This window comes from Lissotriton helveticus, chromosome 11 (genome assembly GCF_964261635.1).
Source record: "Lissotriton helveticus chromosome 11, aLisHel1.1, whole genome shotgun sequence".
NCBI lineage: Eukaryota > Metazoa > Chordata > Amphibia > Caudata > Salamandridae > Lissotriton > Lissotriton helveticus.
This window is the reverse complement of record NC_136072.1, coordinates 542,900,297-542,919,850: the sequence shown is the minus strand read 5'-3', so window position 1 is coordinate 542,919,850 and position 19,554 is coordinate 542,900,297. Positions and strand designations below refer to the sequence as shown.

The following is a 19,554-nucleotide window of genomic DNA, read 5'->3' as shown; positions in this document are numbered from 1 at the left end:
CTAGGCTTCTAGCTTCATCATAATTACCTGCAGCACATACTTGACAACTATGTGGGCCACATGTCACCGCTCCACCTGTCCTTATACTTGAGCCCTGTTTCCCTCCCTGTCCCGAGGCACCCGCCCCCTATTACAAAGGTGGTACACCTTCTGTGTTGTCTTGCCATCCTACCTTGTAATGTTCTTAGTTTTTAGGTCTCGCTGAACCAACGCGCATGCTTTGTTCTGCGAGAGTATAGTGGGCAAAACAGCTCTTGAAACCAGCGAGGATTGTCCCCAATGCATGTGAGTTACTCAAGCGCGACGCTTGCCCAGCGCACGCTTGAGCTCACTGCTTAATCACACCCCATATGGTGTTCCCTCCCACTCGCACATCAAAGGCTGCTGCTCCCCCGCCAATGCGCTCCCACCCCGCCACCCCACAGCAATGCCAAGAGCTTGTTTTGTTTGTTGTTTTGCGATCGCGCTTGTTTCAAATGCTGGATCACATCTCTTTCATAACGAAATTACTTCGCAGCAGTGTGGTTTGTACGCCGCTAAAAATAACACATAGGTGAATTCCTCTTTGCGCATTCTGAGAGAAAAGGGCAGTTTATACTTCATTAAGCCATGCTCTAAAGCTGCTGCAGCTGTAATTTCCTTCTATGCAACAGTGAGGTTTGACCGCGATAGGGAAGGGAAATGAACCGCCATTAATGCCAACAAGCTGCACTCAGTAAATCCATCAAGACGAGTTTCTTCCAATCATTCTGTTATCGCACCGTCACATTATTATCTCAAAATAGTTTACCATTCCAGTCTTAGATTTCTATTTTGGAATCGACTCTTTTCATTAAATGAGAAGTCTATTTGAATACACCGAGCTGTGAGCTGGACTACTCGTGTGCTGGCTGTGTTTATGCAAATTAAGTGCTTTTTAGCATAGGTGATCGTCCCGAGATAGGCGTGCGTGGTGCCCAAATCACGACCAATTTTCTGACTGAACAGCAGCTGGCAGTAGCACTTCCTTCACTGGGCGAGACTTACACTCTTTGGAGAAGTGACTCATTTATTACCCCCTTGCCTCGACTCACATCTTTCCGTAAATGCTTTTGCCATTGCTGTGATTGTAAAGCACACGCCATGTTATCGTGTCGGCTCTATGTATTTTCTTTCTTTCTGAAATCGGGCATTTTCTGTGCTGGTTACCTACTTCCGTCGTTTGTCACTAGTTTTAGTAAGCACTCGTGTTTCCAAGCTCAGGCGGCCCTATACATTTTTTTATCCAATCGTTGTGTTTTCAATCCCAGGACTCCGACAGCCCTGTTATTTCTTTTTATTCCTACGTAATGTGCCGTGCTGCTTATAGTGGCTTCACGAACGCTCGTGTTTCCAAGCTCCGACGGCCCTGAAAATCTTTTTTTTAAAGTGCCACAGTATGTGTAAACAGAACAGCACTGATCTGCTAGAGGTATTTTTTTGTTTGATCGATTTCGTCCCATTTTAGTTTAGTGTACCGTGGTTTTGTGGAATCCTTTTTGTGGGCAATGAATTCTGCCATGCGGGACCTGTGGCATGATTACTGATAGTTGTAATGTGGAAGCGACACATCGCCCCAGTAGTCTTACTGTGCCCTGAGGTTCCCACAATTCCACAGTCAATTATGCACACAGTACAGATTGTGGCACCCCCTACCCCCACCCTTTCCAAGCAGAGGCCTCATACTTGCATGAGCTCATGAACCCTTTCATGCAGAGTGCCAGTTGGTTACACAAGCATCTGCTGCAGTGTTGCTCAGTGCCATCACTGTGACTCTAAGAATGTCCGCACTGCCCGAAGACCAGACTGGACAGCTCCCCATCTTGGGCATTTCGGTGCTTCAGTGCCTGCAGTGCTTTCATGCAATGCCGCACGTTAATTATTCCTGTAATTGCAAACACAACAGTGATGGACAGAATGTGGATCAATGTCACACATTCACCCCAGTCCAAAGATCTGGGCCCAAATCCATCGTTTTTCCACTCCACACCACCCTGGGTTAGACAATGGCGATATGCAAATCAGCGCTGACCCTGTGCCCCATGGGAACAGTCCAGTCCGAACTACAAAAGCCATGTCCTTCCCAGAACGGAATCAAGCAATCAAGCCATTATCTGACCCAGGGTGGTGTGGAGTGCAAAAAAACGATGGATTTGGGCCCAGATCTTTTGACTGGGGGAGTGTGTGACATTGATCCACATTCAGTCCATCACTTGTTGTTTTTTGCAATTGCCGCCCTAAGTGCGCTGGGGATGCCCAGACGTGGGTCCCAGGCACTCCACACCACTTGGAGTCAAGCTAGCCGGGCTGAAGAGAGGTGTTACCTCGAAACCGGTCCGGTCCTCGGATGCTTGATTCCGGTCTGGGAAAGATATGGCTGTTGTAGTTCGGACTGGACTGTTCCCATGGGGCAACAGGGTCAGAGCTGATTTGCATAAAGCCATTATCTGACCCAGGGTGGTGTGGAGTGCAAAAAAACGATGGATTTGGGCCCAGATCTTTTGACTGGGGGAGTGTGTGACATTGATCCACATTCAGTCCATCACTTGTTGTTTTTTGCACGTTAATTATTCCAGCACTTCCATATGCAATATTGTCCTGCATTGTGGTACTGTAATGCGCTGCAGTGTGTTGATACAGTGCAACACTCCCATACATCACCGTGGTTTATACTGTGGCCATTTTACCCCCCCCCCCCATATATACATTCCTGAGGCATTCACCTACCATTACTGAGACATTTATGTTCCATTTCTGAGGCATTCACATTCCATTCTGTAGCTGCTTCAACAACCAATAGGTTTTGCCTTTAGGACCTTATAAGTGTATAGCCATGTAACAGTAGAGGTTGTTGCACCAAGGATATTGTGGTGCATACCTAAACACTTATAAGGTCCCAAAAGCGAGACCTATTGGCTATGCCACATACAAACCCACACACGCACCCACAACCGCACCCGCACCCAAATACACACCCACAAACACACCCGTACCCACACCCACAACCACACACACACAACCACACCCACAACAACACACACAACAACCACACACAACCACACACACAACAACCACATACAACCACACACAACCACATACATACCACCACACATGCAACCACACACGCAACCACACACACAGCCACACACACAACCACACACACAAACACACACACAACCACACACACACAACCACACCAAACATTGGCATAGCTAATAGGTTTCGCCTTTGGGACCTTATAAGTGTTTAGCTACGCAACAGTTGATGTGGTTGCACAAAGGATATTATGCTGCATAAAAAAAATACTTAGAAGGTCCCAAAAGCGAGAAATGCTTGGTGTGGTTGTGTGTGTGGTTTTATGTGTAGTTCGTGCTATATAAAAAAAACGAAAAAAAATATCGCAATGCAATAGGTCTCACATTACTGAATCTTTTAGCTGCTAGTGTTGCATTATTATTAGCACTGTCAACAGCTCAAACTTTTATAATGCGAGACCTATTGCATTGCAAATGCTTGTTTTTTTATGTTAACTGTTTGCAATACAACTGTTTCTCCCTTGTCTAAACGCCTCTGGATTCTATCCAATGTCTGCATCAATTGTGCTTTTACCAGAAGTCATATTGTATCTGCCATTTAACTATTGATACAAGGCTTATGCACGACCCTGTAGAATAAAGCAGCTCTTTCGGAAAATCAATAAAACAGAATCACAAAGAAAAATAGGGTCCAGAAAAAGGCGAAAAAACTTAGGATGGCCACGCAGGAAAGGAGGATTTTCTGAAAACCCTTAACATCTATCCACTAAAAAAATGTTGTCAAAAGAAACATCATTAAAACAACTACATAGAACATTGCGAAAAGGACATTCCAAGAATATTCACAAATGTGGGGCATAGAAATATAATGAACAGGACATAACTCCCTAGTAAACCACAAAGTCTTTCTATTTGTCTTGAAGCTTAGACGAGAGATCAGACCTGGTGTAAATGTTGAAATTATTCGGCGCCAGTTCCTTGCCATAACAATGCTGATCAGCACTTGAGACACCTGACGGCCCAGACACTTCTGACACACCAGCATCACCTTCAGACACTTCCATAACCTCTTCGTGACCTGCTCTCTTCTGAGCGTGAAGCGAGTGAACAGTGCTGCATTTATGTAGCTGCTGTTTGCTATTGATGATCGTTCTTATCCCTTTCAAGAGGGTTGGAGATAGAGTACACAAACTGGGGGCCCTTCTTGTTGTCATCAACCCGCAATTGTGAGGAGAGCAGAACTGTGGACGGAGGGGGCCGCTTGCTGATTTTCGACCCGACCGAACGGAGCTTACACCCGGGGACAGGACTACGTTCCCCAGGGTGCACCGGCGAATATCACCTGTTGTGGCTCAGGGGGAGGCGGGGACAGCGCGCATTTAAGACACTTCCCCAGTTCCGCAGCCGGGACGAAGGGCGGGCCTGTTTGTGCCTGTTCAGGACCTGGAGGGACTGGACTGGGCCACCCTATTAACCTCCTGGGACCTTCACGAGACTGTTAAGTAACATTCATGCTTCATAAAATGTGGGGAGAGGTCTAATTATAAGTGAGTAGGCCGGGATAAGTGTGAGGGACTAACACAGCTAGTAGGGAACAAGTCAGACGTCTAAACATTATATAGGGTCGCCAAAATCTTTATTTCTGTCTCCCTACTACCCCTTGAAAATGGGCAAACCTAAATCTTTAATAAGCAGACCGCAGACCCGACAAAAGTCAGCAGCACTAACTAAATCCCCCACTGTCACAGCCATTGACAAAATGCTGCAGAAGGCTATTGGTGCTGTGTCTTCGGCGATTGAGAACACAGAGCGCAGACTTTCTATTACACCGAGCACTCCGGGCATCTCACAGCCACAAGGATTGCCTGTAGGGCTGCCCGAAGGTATATCAGAGCTATTCCCCAACCTGTCCGTAGAAAAAACACTGAGTCCACAGACATCACAGATTGAAAAATCCGGCTCTATTACCCCTTCTCCTGTAGCCCCTCGACCTGTAAAAATGAAATGTAAGCCCGCTACCAATGTCAGGAAACAAAAAAAACTAAGTCAGTATGCACAGAGGCAACAGGACAAGTAGAGGGTATGCTTGAGGGCCCAATACTTGTCAATCTTAAGCCATCACCTCCCCCTTGGGCAATCCATCTCATCCTAGACATGCAACAGGACCTAGAAAAATGTATTTCTACCCAGTTTAAGTCGGTCACAAGTCGAATAGATAGGCTTATATATTTGGTCAACAACAGACTAGAGTGCAGTAATATCACCCCCCCCCTCTACCTTCAACAGGCTGACCGCAGTAATCAATGAGGTAGATGGTATCAAGTCGCCCTCTCCAAGCCCTCCTAATACGAATGATGGCCGCTTAAATGATAACTCCCCACCCATCACGGCCAAGGGAAATTCGGAAGGTAGTGGCCCCAGTATGGCAGGATCACAAACTTAGCCCCCAGGAATATCGACACCCATGGACAACGCATATCAGGGAAGGAACTCCCATATTAGTCACCCAAAGCACAATGAACCACCAAAGCGAACGCCAACTAGTAATCTACACCTGAATGTTGCGACAAGGCGGGACACATTACCATGTCTACACTTACCGCCGGTGGCTGCACCGTATGTCGTCGTTCTTGCGGGGGTCACCCCTATTAATGTAGAACAGGGTGACACCTCCCCAGAGCTTAAAAATAAGATCACACACTGGTTAGGTAGACATAGACCCTTATCTGGGCAAGGGGAAGGAGAAATCCTATTTGCACGTAGAGTAAGCTGGATAGGCTAAAAAAATAAAGACATTGACGGGGACTGTGTAGTAGTCGACTTTAGAGATAGAGGGGTGGTCAATCACATAACAAATTGGGATAATAATGGACCCGAACACGAAGGACCAATACATACCCTTCCCCTAGCATACTTTTACCCTCGTGCAGAGAACCTCAGACACAAACATAGTCTCAGACCTAATCACTTTGTAGGCCTTCAGGGTAGCGATTTCAACCTCCCATTGAATAACCGATTCAGTCCACTGAATACAATAGATTGACTGAGCCTAGAAAGCCCACAAATATCCATCCCCAGGGGACAGTGTCATTGCTAGCAGTCGCAACAAGGTCGAAAGCCAGAAAGTAGGAATCCAGCTGCCAACCCTTGGTGCCCAAATATTGCAGAGTACAAGTTCCATAAGTTAGGGCATTATAAAGATCCTATCATGGAATATAGCGGGGCTCTCAGCAAAACTAAAAAATATTGAATGGGTTGCTTACATCAAAAAGTTCCAGGCCATATGCCTTCAAGAGACATGGGAATGGAATAGCAACCAGTTAGCCCTTAAGTGTCTCAAGATGTTTTTTGTGGCGGCAAGAAAGGGGCGTTTAGGTAGAGCTAAGGGGGGGCTGATGATTTTTGTAGACTTAAAACTAAAAGGAATATGGGAAGATCTGAGCTGGAACTCGGATGTACTCCAAGGAGTAAAATTACGCATTAGGGGCCAAAACATACTATTTGTAAATTTTTCTAATGCCATAAACTCAGGGTCATCGTGTCTCAACCTTCAAGAATTGGGAAGTAGGCTTGAGGGAGAAATAGATCAAGAAGGATGCAAGTGTGACTGGGTGCTAGTTAGCGATTTCAATTGTCACCTCTGCCCGAGTGTGAAAAACACGCGGGGTGTGCGGTACCCCTGTTCACCTGAGGAAGGTCCCCACCTGGAACATACCCTGGAGGGAAGGAAGTTAAATGAGGTGCTGGATAGGTACGACCTCCATCATACCATGGATCTATCTAATGGAGATGAGGAAGGGCAGATAATTCCAACATTCAAAGGAAGAGGGTCTGATTCAGTTATAGATTTCATCTTCGTATCGCGCACAATGAAACAGGAGTTACTGGGTTTTGACATTCAATCTAGTGCATTCAGTGACCATAACCCCCTAGTCATCGCCCTGAGGGATCCTAACAACATCTCCCCCCCACGATAAAAGAGGTACGATAGGGGAACTAAGGGCATCTGACCAGGGCAGAAGGCTAAGATGGTCCAAAATTGATCTTGATGGCTTCTATGAAGCACTAATGGCAGAGAAAGGTCACCATATAGAAAGGTGCCTAAATCTTGAGGTGACAGGTGTTGAGCTGGCCAAGGCCTATGAAGGCGCCACTCTGCACATTGATAGACTCCTTAGGGCCGGTTGTATGACATCACAACACATGCTTTTACCACGCATGCCATTACAACGCAGTTTTTACAACGCAAGGCGTTACAACGACTTGCGTTGGGGGGCGCTGGATAGTAGAATAGTTTAATTTTCTATTCTAACTCCAGTCCCCGTGGATAGTAGGGAAGGTGTTGGATAGAAAATTAAGCTATTCCCTATCCTACAGCGCCCTCCAGCGCAAGTCATTGTAATGACTTGCGTTGTAATGGTTGCGTTGTAATGGTAGTGTAGGGTAAAAGTTGCGTTGTAAAGGATGTTCCCCTTAGGGCCAAGCCCGGAAAAAAAGAATCAAGGGAACATGGCTGGTTTGATCAGGCCTGTTCAAAAACGCTAAGAGATCTAAAAATGGCTTTGAAAGCCTGTCCTTGGAATAAAGTTAGGGTCAAGGAATGTCGAGGCTTTTACAAGGAGGCGGTCAAGCGCCGTAAATCCCTGATGCAACAACAGGCATGGGAGAATCTTAGGGAAGCAGCAATCACCAAAAACATGACGGCATCTTGGAAGATCATAAATGACCCCTGCTTCCAAGATAGAAACAAACCTAAGATTATAAATCACATTTTGGAGGAGACCTGGCACGGCCAATTTAACAGCTTATATAACCTCAGTACCCTTGAAAACCATCTTGTGTCCAATAAAGGGTCAGGGAGGAGGGAACCCATAATTTTCTCTCTAAATGAAATAAAGGCTGGAATAAAAGGATTGACCAGAAACAAAGAGCAGGGACCAGACGGTGTTCCTTCGGACTTGTTTCTAGCACATGTAGAGTTGCGGGCCCCCATTCTGACCAGGGTCTTAAATGCCGTAGTGTGCACGGGCATGCCTGAATCCTGGTCATCAGCCATAATTGTCCCAATCTTTAAAAAAGGTAACAGGGAGAGTCCGTCCTGTTACAGGCCTATCTCTTTGATAGATGTGTCAGTAAAAGTGTTAGGCAGGGTCATACTTAACCGACTACAAGATTGGGCAGAAGAACACAAGATTATAACAGACATTCAGTATGGCTTTAGGGCTGGCCGCTCTACTACGGATCAATTCCTCAACTTGTATCTCCTGACTGCCAAATACACGATACCAACCCAAGGAGCCGTGTATTTGGGATTCATGGATCTCACAGCTGCATTTGACCGGATGAATAGGGTCAAATTATGGGAACTGATGGAGAATCTGGGAGTGGAGCAGGGTCTTGTAACTATCCTGAGATCGCTCCACAGAAACACTTACACCCAGGTCAGGTATAACGATGAGGGTAGTCTGACAGATAAGTTCCCATGTACTAGGGGAGTGAGACAGGGTTGCATATTGGCACCCTTCTTATTTACACTCTACATCAATGGTTTGGAGAAAGCCCTGGCTGGGTTGGGAGTGGACTCGCCCAAGATAGGCCAAAGGGGGTCCAGGTTCTGCTTTATGCAGATGATGCTGTACTCCTGGCCCGATACCCGAGCGGCCTTCAAACACTCATAGATGGCTTTATTAATTTAATGGAGAGCCTAGATCTGTCAGCAAACCTAGCCAAATCCTAAGTAATGGAAGTAGGAATGGTGCCCCCAAGGAAATACATATACACGATTGGGGCACATCGCATTGAAAAAGTCCAGTGCTTCTCATACCTAGGGATTTTGGTTGACTCTAGGCTGAATTTTAAACCATTGTTGGAAGACAAATGCCGCATATTAACTAGAAGCATGGGGGCGATCATAAATCACGTACAAAGGCTAGGACGATGGGCTCCCGATCAGATCCTGGCCCTCTATAATTCAATATATTCTGCCAAAGCCCTCTATGGCGGTGAGATATGGGGGTTTGTTGATGCAAAGATGCTCCACACTAAGCATGGGCGTAAAATCCGTTCCGCTCGCGGATTTTGCGGATTTTCGGTAAATTCGCAATCCGCGAACTCTCGCGAACTTGCCGAAAATTCGTAAAATCCGTGCGAAGCGGATTTTTTGCTTGGTCGCATTTGACAACTAGAATACTATACAATTTCGCGGGAGTAAATACTTGCGAACACGTAGATGCGGCGGGCAGCGACAATCTCGCAATTGCGAGATTGCAAAATTTGCAATTTTGCACAAGAAATCCACCAGCAGGCAGCATAAACCTTGAAAATTATGGTTTTTATCAGAATAACTCCTCAGGTTGACATTTGCCTGCACTTTTTCTTTGCAAGGAGTCCATTTTGGGGGGTGGGGGTGGGAGGAAGGAAGTGCCCCACAGTCTCCAACTTCCTGTTCCTGTCCACCAGGCTCCTCCCAGTGCTTTCTTCATGTGCTGGTCACTTTGATTTGGATCTTGACCTGGAAGGATTACTTTTGTGGATGCTGCTCGATATTTGGATTTTTGCAAAACTGAAAGCACTCAGCAGGTGCAAAAGTTCAATCTTATCATTAGTAACCATTCCCTGTAGTGCTTCCTGAGGGGGCCCTTCAGAGTTCATTTGCCTACTTGCAACTATTCTATGACCCTGCTCTGACCCTCACAGCAGGCTCAGAGAATAGCTACAAGTATACAACAAAGGTCCTGTTAAAAAAATTACACTGCAACAGAAAGCAATTACAGACAAAACTGAAAGCACTCAGCAGGTGCAAAAGTTCAATCTTATCATTAGTAACCATTCCCTGTAGTGCTTCCTGAGGGGCCCCTTCAGAGTTCAGCAAATTACAGATAAGGAAGCAGGTGCCAGCCAGACTGGAAGTTTAAATTCAGTGACACATTAATCAACCCCAAATTAATTCATGTCAGTTGAAGCAGGGCAGGTGTGCTTGCTTTTTTTCACTCCCATAATCTACAGTGATAAACCAACCAGAGGGTGGAAGTGATGTACCAGAGGGTGGCATGGGTGTACCAGAGGGTGGCAGTGGTGAAACAGAGGGTGCTGTGAACCTGTGATGATGAACCAGCTGTAGAAACAACATAGTCGCGGCCGTTGCGAGCCGACAAGTAAGTTCGCAATTGCGAACTGGTACAGAACCCTCGCGAACTGGCAGAAATCCTTGCGAACACAAAAAAAAAATCCGCAAATTCGCGAGAGTTCGCGGATTTTGCGGATTGCGAGTCCGTAAATACGCAAGTTCGCGGATTGCCAATTCGTAAAATCCGCCCATGCTTACTCCACACTGTAGAGAATACATTTTTAAGAAGAATTTGGAAAGTGCCACAAAGTACCCCAGGTTTTATTGTACATGAGGAGCTGGGCGTTGTTCACCTCGAGGATAGGATAAAGTTAAAACCGATCAGCTGCTGGATTAAGATATGGACAAACCCGGAGGCCAAATTGACAAAAGAGATCATCTGTGATTGCCTGGCAAGGGATAAGGGGATGAATATCCCATGGCTTAAATATATTAGAGACTCTCTCAAGGCCATTGATCACTTTTTTTTTTTTTCTCATCCTACAAAACTATTGGCGAAGGATAAGATAACTGTCAATAGGGAGTTTTTGAATTTATTGGGCTCCAATAGGGAAGAAGTTGAAATAATAAAACCCACAGTGAGAATGCATATCTTAACGAAATCTGACCTAGGGATTGAACCTTACCTGTATCTCATTCACAGCCCCCAGGATAGGTTCCTTATGACACGTTTTAGGTTGGACCTCATACATCACAGCCTAGCGGTGCCGGCTGGTTTCACCAAAACAGTGGAGCAAAAGGGCCCTTGTGGCTGCGATAATAGATCTCCACAAGACACCCTCCATTTTGTTCTGTTATGTTCATATTATATGTTCCCAAGAAAACATTTTTTCAAAGAATTTAAAAAAAGGCTTTTTTTAAACGGGCAAAGGTGGCCTTACTTTACTTGAAATTATCAGCGGATATTTTAACACTGCATTGTACGGTGAATTATTTACGAGCAGCTATGCGCCTCAGGAACACAAGAGGTGTCATATAATTTGTGAAGGGCGAGCTTCCCTGTAGGGCCCAAGAGAGTAGGAAACTATAGAGGGCATAAGGGAGTGGTTTTTAGGTCTCGCCTGTCGATGCGCATGCGCATCGAGCAAGCGAGACTATAGGGGCTCATCTACTCTTTATCTAACTTGCAAGGAATCGTGGCGATTCCTTGCAGTGCCCGTGACTTTTAAGCTCAATGCGCATGTGCATTGAGCTTAAAAGCGCGTGCACAGCCGCCCGCATTCCTCCGACACCTTTGAAGTGAAGCTTAGCTTCACTTCAAAGGCCCGGCTTCTTCACACCCACATGCCGCTCTGCCCCGCTCCGCCCCCTCCCCTGAGTCATCCTGCCTGCCCCTTCCCGCCGTGTCGCATTTCTCCTCCCCCCTCCCCTCTCCCCTCTCTTCCCTCCGTCTTGTTTTCTTTGATGCTGGTATTTCCATATCTGGCAGCTTCCTGCCCTCACCCCACGCACGCTGTTTATTTATTTATATTTAATATGCAGGAGATCTCAGTTTATTTAATTTATAATTAATGATGCCGCCCACGCTGAGGCTCGAACCCTGTTCTCCTTCTCCAAAGTCGGCATCGTTATATGTTGAGCCACCTCTTCGCACCGTTTGTTTGTGCTGACTTTCTTGCTCTGCCGCTGCTGGCAGCGGCATTGCGCTTGGAGGGAACATGTAATTGACCCGTCTCGCTTCTTTTCATTTGAATTTTTTTTACATTGTCTCCTTCCTTCCGCCCCTCGCAGTTTGTTTTCCTTGCACCGTCCCTTCTTACAGTCCCTTTAACCATTTTGGTGTTGCTCAGCCCCAACTAGCATGTTATTGTCAAGCCTCCAAATATGCAGCACAAACACGACGTACAAAGAGATTAACGTGTTGCCTGGAGCACATTTCGGGAATAACATTAAATGAAAGCCCAAACCCGCTTTACCGCAACTTGCTTTCACTTGTTGTCTTTGTTTCCAGTGCTATTTTAGAGCTTTGTGCAAACTACACTCTCGTTATTTTGCTGGTAATAACTTTGAGGGAATAGCGTATTTTTGTTTTTTAAATAGCTGGCAGCTTCCTGCCCTCACCCCACGCACGCTGTTTATTTATTTATATTTAATATGCAGGAGATCTCAGTTTATTTAATTTATAATTAATGATGCCGCCCACGCTGAGGCTCGAACCCTGTTCTCCTTCTCCAAAGTCGGCATCGTTATATGTTGAGCCACCTCTTCGCACCGTTTGTTTGTGCTGACTTTCTTGCTCTGCCGCTGCTGGCAGCGGCATTGCGCTTGGAGGGAACATGTAATTGACCCGTCTCGCTTCTTTTCATTTGAATTTTTTTTACATTGTCTCCTTCCTTCCGCCCCTCGCAGTTTGTTTTCCTTGCACCGCCCCTTCTTACAGTCCCTTTAACCATTTTGGTGTTGCTCAGCCCCAACTAGCATGTTATTGTCAAGCCTCCAAATATGCAGCACAAACACGACGTACAAAGAGATTAACGTGTTGCCTGGAGCACATTTCGGGAATAACATTAAATGAAAGCCCAAACCCGCTTTACCGCAACTTGCTTTCACTTGTTGTCTTTGTTTCCAGTGCTATTTTAGAGCTTTGTGCAAACTACACTCTCGTTATTTTGCTGGTAATAACTTTGAGGGAATAGCGTATTTTTGTTTTTTAAATAGCTGGCAGCTTCCTGCCCTCACCCCACGCACGCTGTTTATTTATTTATATTTAATATGCAGGAGATCTCAGTTTATTTAATTTATAATTAATGATGCCGCCCACGCTGAGGCTCGAACCCTGTTCTCCTTCTCCAAAGTCGGCATCGTTATATGTTGAGCCACCTCTTCGCACCGTTTGTTTGTGCTGACTTTCTTGCTCTGCCGCTGCTGGCAGCGGCATTGCGCTTGGAGGGAACATGTAATTGACCCGTCTCGCTTCTTTTCATTTGAATTTTTTTTACATTGTCTCCTTCCTTCCGCCCCTCGCAGTTTGTTTTCCTTGCACCGTCCCTTCTTACAGTCCCTTTAACCATTTTGGTGTTGCTCAGCCCCAACTAGCATGTTATTGTCAAGCCTCCAAATATGCAGCACAAACACGACGTACAAAGAGATTAACGTGTTGCCTGGAGCACATTTCGGGAATAACATTAAATGAAAGCCCAAACCCGCTTTACCGCAACTTGCTTTCACTTGTTGTCTTTGTTTCCAGTGCTATTTTAGAGCTTTGTGCAAACTACACTCTCGTTATTTTGCTGGTAATAACTTTGAGGGAATAGCGTATTTTTGTTTTTTAAATAGCATGCACGAAAACAGTATAATTTCAATTTGCACCACTTATTTCCCATGTTTGTGTCAATGTAAAAATCGACCCTGCACACCCAGCACCAGGGCCGTGTGCCTCAATGATGCAGTACACGCACCAGTAACTGAAATATGACGAAAGACTGAAAGGAGTAGCTACAAGCTGTGCTCTAGTTCTGCTCTCCAAAAAATCAGCAAAGAAACAAGCAATTAAGAACATTTCATTGAAGAAACCATTGAGCAGGAAACAGAAGGAAATCCTACAGAAAGAATCCTAGAGAAAGAAGCTTGAGGTATGTAAACACTTTTATTATGCAAAGGACGTCAATTTCAGGATGCTCAGATGCTCTCATTGGAGTGAAGCGATGGCTTACGTTGAATGAAGAAGCAGCTCTGAGCACTTCAAGAACAGCTGTAGTTTACCACAAGGCACAGAGGCTCTGGCAAGCTTGCATAATGTGGCGGTAGTCCACATCTCGTCATCTAGTGCCCCTCCCTCTGACCACATTATAACACGTTTGTGCCGAGTTGGCTCTATGGTTTATGCAGGAATGAAAAGAAACAAGTAAAATGCATCAGAGATGAGAAAATAAAAAACAGCGAATCTTTCGTACTAAAAAGATGTATGTGAAATAGTTACGAATCTGTTAAAATATGAGCGACAATCCTCAAGTCATCCACAACTTACACTGGTGTTGTTCACTGAAGGGTTCACACTCTGCTTATTCAATTGTTGGCCTCTTGCTGAGATGGTGAATAAAAAGCTATTTAGTGTTCATTTGTATTAGAGCATGAATTACAAGATCAGCGAGTAGTAGTGAGACCACCCAACAATTCTCCATCAGTTGGCAAGTAAGGGGCCATTCTAAAATGGCAACACCCAGATCCTGGACTGCCTAACTCTCGGCCCACCCATAGTATAGTCTGGTAAAGATGATGCTCACGAGTGCCTGTGCAGCAACAAAAAATATCAAAAATGCATAATCTCGCCGGCGCTGAACTATGGATCGATAATTATTTGTCAAATACATTTTTAAAACATAAATGTTCCTCTAAGGCACATGGCAGATGCTATCTGTAGCCTTGAAAGTCCATAGGCCCTGAGAAGTGAAAGGTGATTGGTGAGGGCAAGTTGTGCTAAGACATACTCCTAAGCTTGTGTGCTCACCCTCACCCTCAAACCTTCACCCTCAACCCCTCACTCACCCTCACTCTCACTCACCCTCACTCAGCCTCAACTACTCTCACTCACCCTCAACCCCTCACCCTAACTCACCCTCACCCTCACTCACCCTCAACACCTCACTCACCCTCACCCTCACTCACCCTCACCCTCACTCACCCTCAACACCTCACCCTCAACCTCAACCCCTCACCCTCACTCACCCTCACTCTCACTCACCCTCAACCCCTCACCCTCACTCACCCTCACTCACCCTCACTCACCCTCACTCTCACTCACCCTCAACCCCTCACCCTCACTCACCCTCAACCCCTCACCCTCACTCACCCTCACCCACTCTCACCCTCACCCTCACTCATCCTCAACCCCTCACCCTCACACAGTGCAATAGGTCTCAGACCATTTCAGTTAGAGCTTTAAGAAATGTTTATGGCTTTTTTTATTTGTAATTCTTTAGCATTGGCTACAGGAAACAAAAATGCTAAACATTTACAAAAAAAACCCATAAACAATTCTAAAAGCACTAACTCTAATGGTGCGAGACCTATTGCATTTCCAATGCTTGTTTAGTAATCTTTTAAGTCCACACACCAGAGGTTGCTACTTTGTTATATAGTCCCTAATATGGTGTATAAATTGCATTTGCACTTTACATTACCTTCTGCTGTCTACAAATTGCATTTGCACTCAACTTATTTTAGAATGTAAGCACCTGTGTTGTTCATGAGTGGCTCATGTATTCCAAGTTAATGAGCACAAAACTGATTTTTCTGCTCTGTCCAACAAGGGAAGTCCCGCGGACATATGGGTTTAACATGTATTATAAGGCTGTTTTAATTAGATCAATTGGATGGGTTTTAACAATGACTGATCATTTATTTATTGAATTGTTTGTATTGTATTTTTATCTGTGTTTTTATAGCCGCCTTGGCCGAAATAAAAGCCGAATGAATGAATGACCTGCAGGATTAGATGAAACCCTCCCACTGTTCACACAATCACGACTCCCATTCGAGTTCCACCAATCAAAGTGATACACGTCATTCACCTCATCTATCCCACCATCAGGTCAGGTTCTAGAGGGTGGGCCAGGTGGGTCAGGCACACCCATACATCACCTTTGGCCCTCCCAGTCAAGGTCTAAAAAAATTGCTACATGCACATGTTAAATTCCTCTTTCTCTGTGTCATCGGGTTGAACGTTCTGGTGTTCTTGAGCCGCTGTTGGCTCAGCTGGGCAGTGCCTGGCGTCCTATCTCAGCCACACCCACGTTTTTTATAAGTCTTTAAAGGACCATTTACATGCCCTTGAGATCTGGTTAACAAGGCTTTTTTTTCACTGGTTCCAGTTCTCCTCGGTCCCGACTATGCCTATTCCTTATGTTTGTATTTTATTTTTACTGCCACAGAGGGAGAATGTATTTCATGAAAATGCATATCATGAGTCGGGTTGCCACCTTTCCAAGAGAAAAATAGCGACCATTTGTTGTTTATAGAGTCTGCACAGGCCTGGCTGTTATATTAAATAGGGCTGTAAATAAAATCGTCTGTATTCATTTGCAGCACAATTTTCTGTCTTTGTTTCCTTTAATCAGTCATGGATCATGAATACAGCTCTAGAACACATTTGAAAGTACTTTATATTTATGTGTACTGTTGGAAGTATGCACAGACGGGGGCTAAAAATACTGGCTTTAGGTGCCTTTTTGTTCAGGCCGACACATCAAAAACCGGGGGTGCTGATAGAAATCCAGTCAGCTGGCAACCCTAATCACAAGATTTTGTTTGTTGCAGGATCAGCAAATTATTTTTCCTTCAACCTCCATCCCTGATTGATGCCATAATAGCAGTAATTTATCTTATATCTGAAACTCTACTCGCCAAATGTCAATAACTATGGACCAGATCTTCCGCCTGAATCTTCTGTTTTGGAAGACCGCGACAATCGAGGGTGGCAGCTTGTACACGGTATTTGTGGACTTGCGAGCCGCCTTCGACTTAGTACCAAGAGATAGATTATGGATCGTATTGGCAGAGTTGGGTATTCCGGCTGACATCTTGACCATTCTGATAAGATTACACCAGGGAAATTTTGCACGTGTCAGGTGCGGTAGAAATGGGGCACTTTCTGGAAGGTTCCCCGTTGACAAGGGGGTGAGACAGGGTTGCGTGCTCGCGCCGACCCTGTTCTGCCTCTTTGTCAACGAGGTAATAGCCCATCTGACCAGTATAGGTGACATTGATGCTCCCAAGCTAAACGGCAGCAGGGTGCCCGCTATCATGTTCGCGGACGACACCCTGCTGCTGTCCAAGTCCCCTATGGGAATACAACGGGTCTTGGATGGGTTCTCAGCTTTTTGTGTAGAGCGGGGGCTTGAGATCAATGCCTTGAAAACCAAATTCATGATTCTCAACCCCCCCCCCCCACAACACGCCCCAATCCTACCATAGGCGCACTAAGACTCGAGAGAGTTCTTCCTTTTGAATACCTTGACGTAACTATTAATCAGGATATGACATGGGACACGCACCGGACCAAGGCTAACATCAAATTGGTCCAGCTAACGGGTGGCATTTCTAGGATGGCAAGTAGGTCGATCTACAAACCCTTTGGTCCCGTGCTTCAAATTTATAAAATGCAGGCAAGAGGGGCAGCTTTATATGGAGGGGAACTGTGGGGTCACACTTCTGCCCAAAACCTGCTGATTACTGAAAATAAATTCATCAGACAGTTGGCGGCCTTACCAACAAGTACCCCGCTCCTTCCCATGAGACTGGACTTGGGTCTTAGACCAATCACGGAAGAGCTGGAACTAAAACCAATAACTTTTTGGCGCCGCATCTGGAGCACGCCAGAACTTACGGACTATAGGACTGAGCTTCAAGAGATCCTACGCCTACCTAATGCTACACAAATCCCATGGCTGAGATATATAAAACAAACATGTGAGAGCCTAGGAAGACCAGAAGTATGGCTAGACTCAGGAAATGTATGTAGCAGGATCCCTCGCAAACTCCTCTCGAGGGATTTTTACGAGCTGAAGTTACTGGCCTCAACGGGGAACACACGGGAGGGGTCTCTTACTAATCTGTTCATTAAATCTAAAGACTTATACTATCTAGAGCATGTGCTCGATGGTATCTCTCCCGTTACGACTAGAAAACTATTTATGCAGTGGCGCTACGGTACACTCCCCATTAGGGCATTTACTAATCGTTGGGCCCAGTCATTAACTAGAGAACAGTGCCCGTCATGCTCATACCATCAGGAAAACGACCTGCACATCATATTTTTCTGTAAAGCGTATCAAAGACCTAGGAAATACTGGCTTGTTCCTCTTCTTAAAAATTTAGGTTTCACCCAACACCTACCAGCTTACAGAATTCTAAAGACGGATCTTTCACCCCCAATTGTCTTTGCGGTGGCAACATTTTTAACAGCGATGTGGCACACCCGCACTCGCTACTTGACGTTTGAGACAGAACTGGGATAAATGAATTGCACTGATTATTTTTAAATAGAACATATACTAATTGTTTTTAATAGGCTTATCCTAACGTCTTTTAATTCTTGTTTTACTGGGTATTGTTCTGAATTGACTGTAAACTGTTCGCATTTCTTTTATGATCTAAACTGATCAAAATAAAGATTGAAATGAAATGTCAATAACATGCTGAGTTACTCCAAGTATCTGGGCATACATGCTGCATTCGGACAACTAATTTCTCATTCTCACCACTCACCCTGCACTCACAGTGATCACACTGCACTCGCACCGCTCACCATGCACTCATGCTGTTACCCTGCACTCGCACCGTTTATCCTACTCTTACCCTGCACTCACATGAGCACACCATTCACCCTGCACACACAGCGACCACACTGCACTCATGCCACTCGCCATTATCTCACGCCGGTCTCTCTTGACTTATCCTGCGGTCACAAGAGCACACCGCTCACCCTACACTCACAGCAATCACACTGTACTCACACTACTCACCATGCACTCACACTGTTCACCCTGCACTCACCCTGCAGTCACAAGCACACTACTCACCCTAAACTCTTGATTCACTTCACTTACTTGTCACTCTCACTGCTCACCCTGCAATCTCACTCAAACAAGCACATCACTCACCATGCAGTAATTCCTCCCACTCTGCACTTTCACCCGCACCCAAACTCATATGGTTACATCACTCACCCTGCAGTCACTCCTCTCGCTCTACTTTCACACTGGCACATCACTCACCATGCACTCACATAATTACTCCAATAGCTAATCCTTCACTCTCATGGGCACACCACTCTCCCTGCACTCACACCATCACACCATGCAAACAAGCACATCACTCACCGTGGAGCACACTACTCACCCTGCACTCCCTCCTCTCACCCAGCACTTACACAGATGCACCTTTCAGCCTGCAAATATACAGGCACTCTGTTCACTCTGTCCGAACAAAGGCACAATAGTCAGCCAGAACTTATAGGGACACCTTGCAGTCACAAGCACACTACTCACCCTGCACTCATGTGTCACTACACTAACTTGTCACTCTCACTGCTCACCCTGCAATCTCACTCAAACAATCACATCACTCACCATGCATTAATTCATCCCACTCTGCACTTTCACCCGCACCTAAACTCATATGGTTACATCACTCACCCTGCAGTCACTCCTCTCGCTCTACTTTCACACTGGCACATCACTCACCATGCACTCACATAATTACTACAATAGCTTTACCCTTCACTCTCATGGGCACACCACTCTCCCTGCACTCACACTATGCAAACAAGCACATCACTCACCCTGGAGCACACTACTCACCCTGCACTCCCTCCTCTCACCCGGCACTCACACAGACCCACCTTTCAGCCTGCAATTATACAGGTACTCTGTTCAC

General features: G+C 45.6%; 1 pseudogene; it reads left to right on the top strand.

Moving 5' to 3' along the window:
- Nucleotides 1–4,140: 4,140 nt before the first annotated feature.
- On the top strand, nt 4,141–4,235 carry LOC144793559 (small nucleolar RNA U3; annotated as a pseudogene).
- Nucleotides 4,236–19,554: the final 15,319 nt, after the last annotated feature.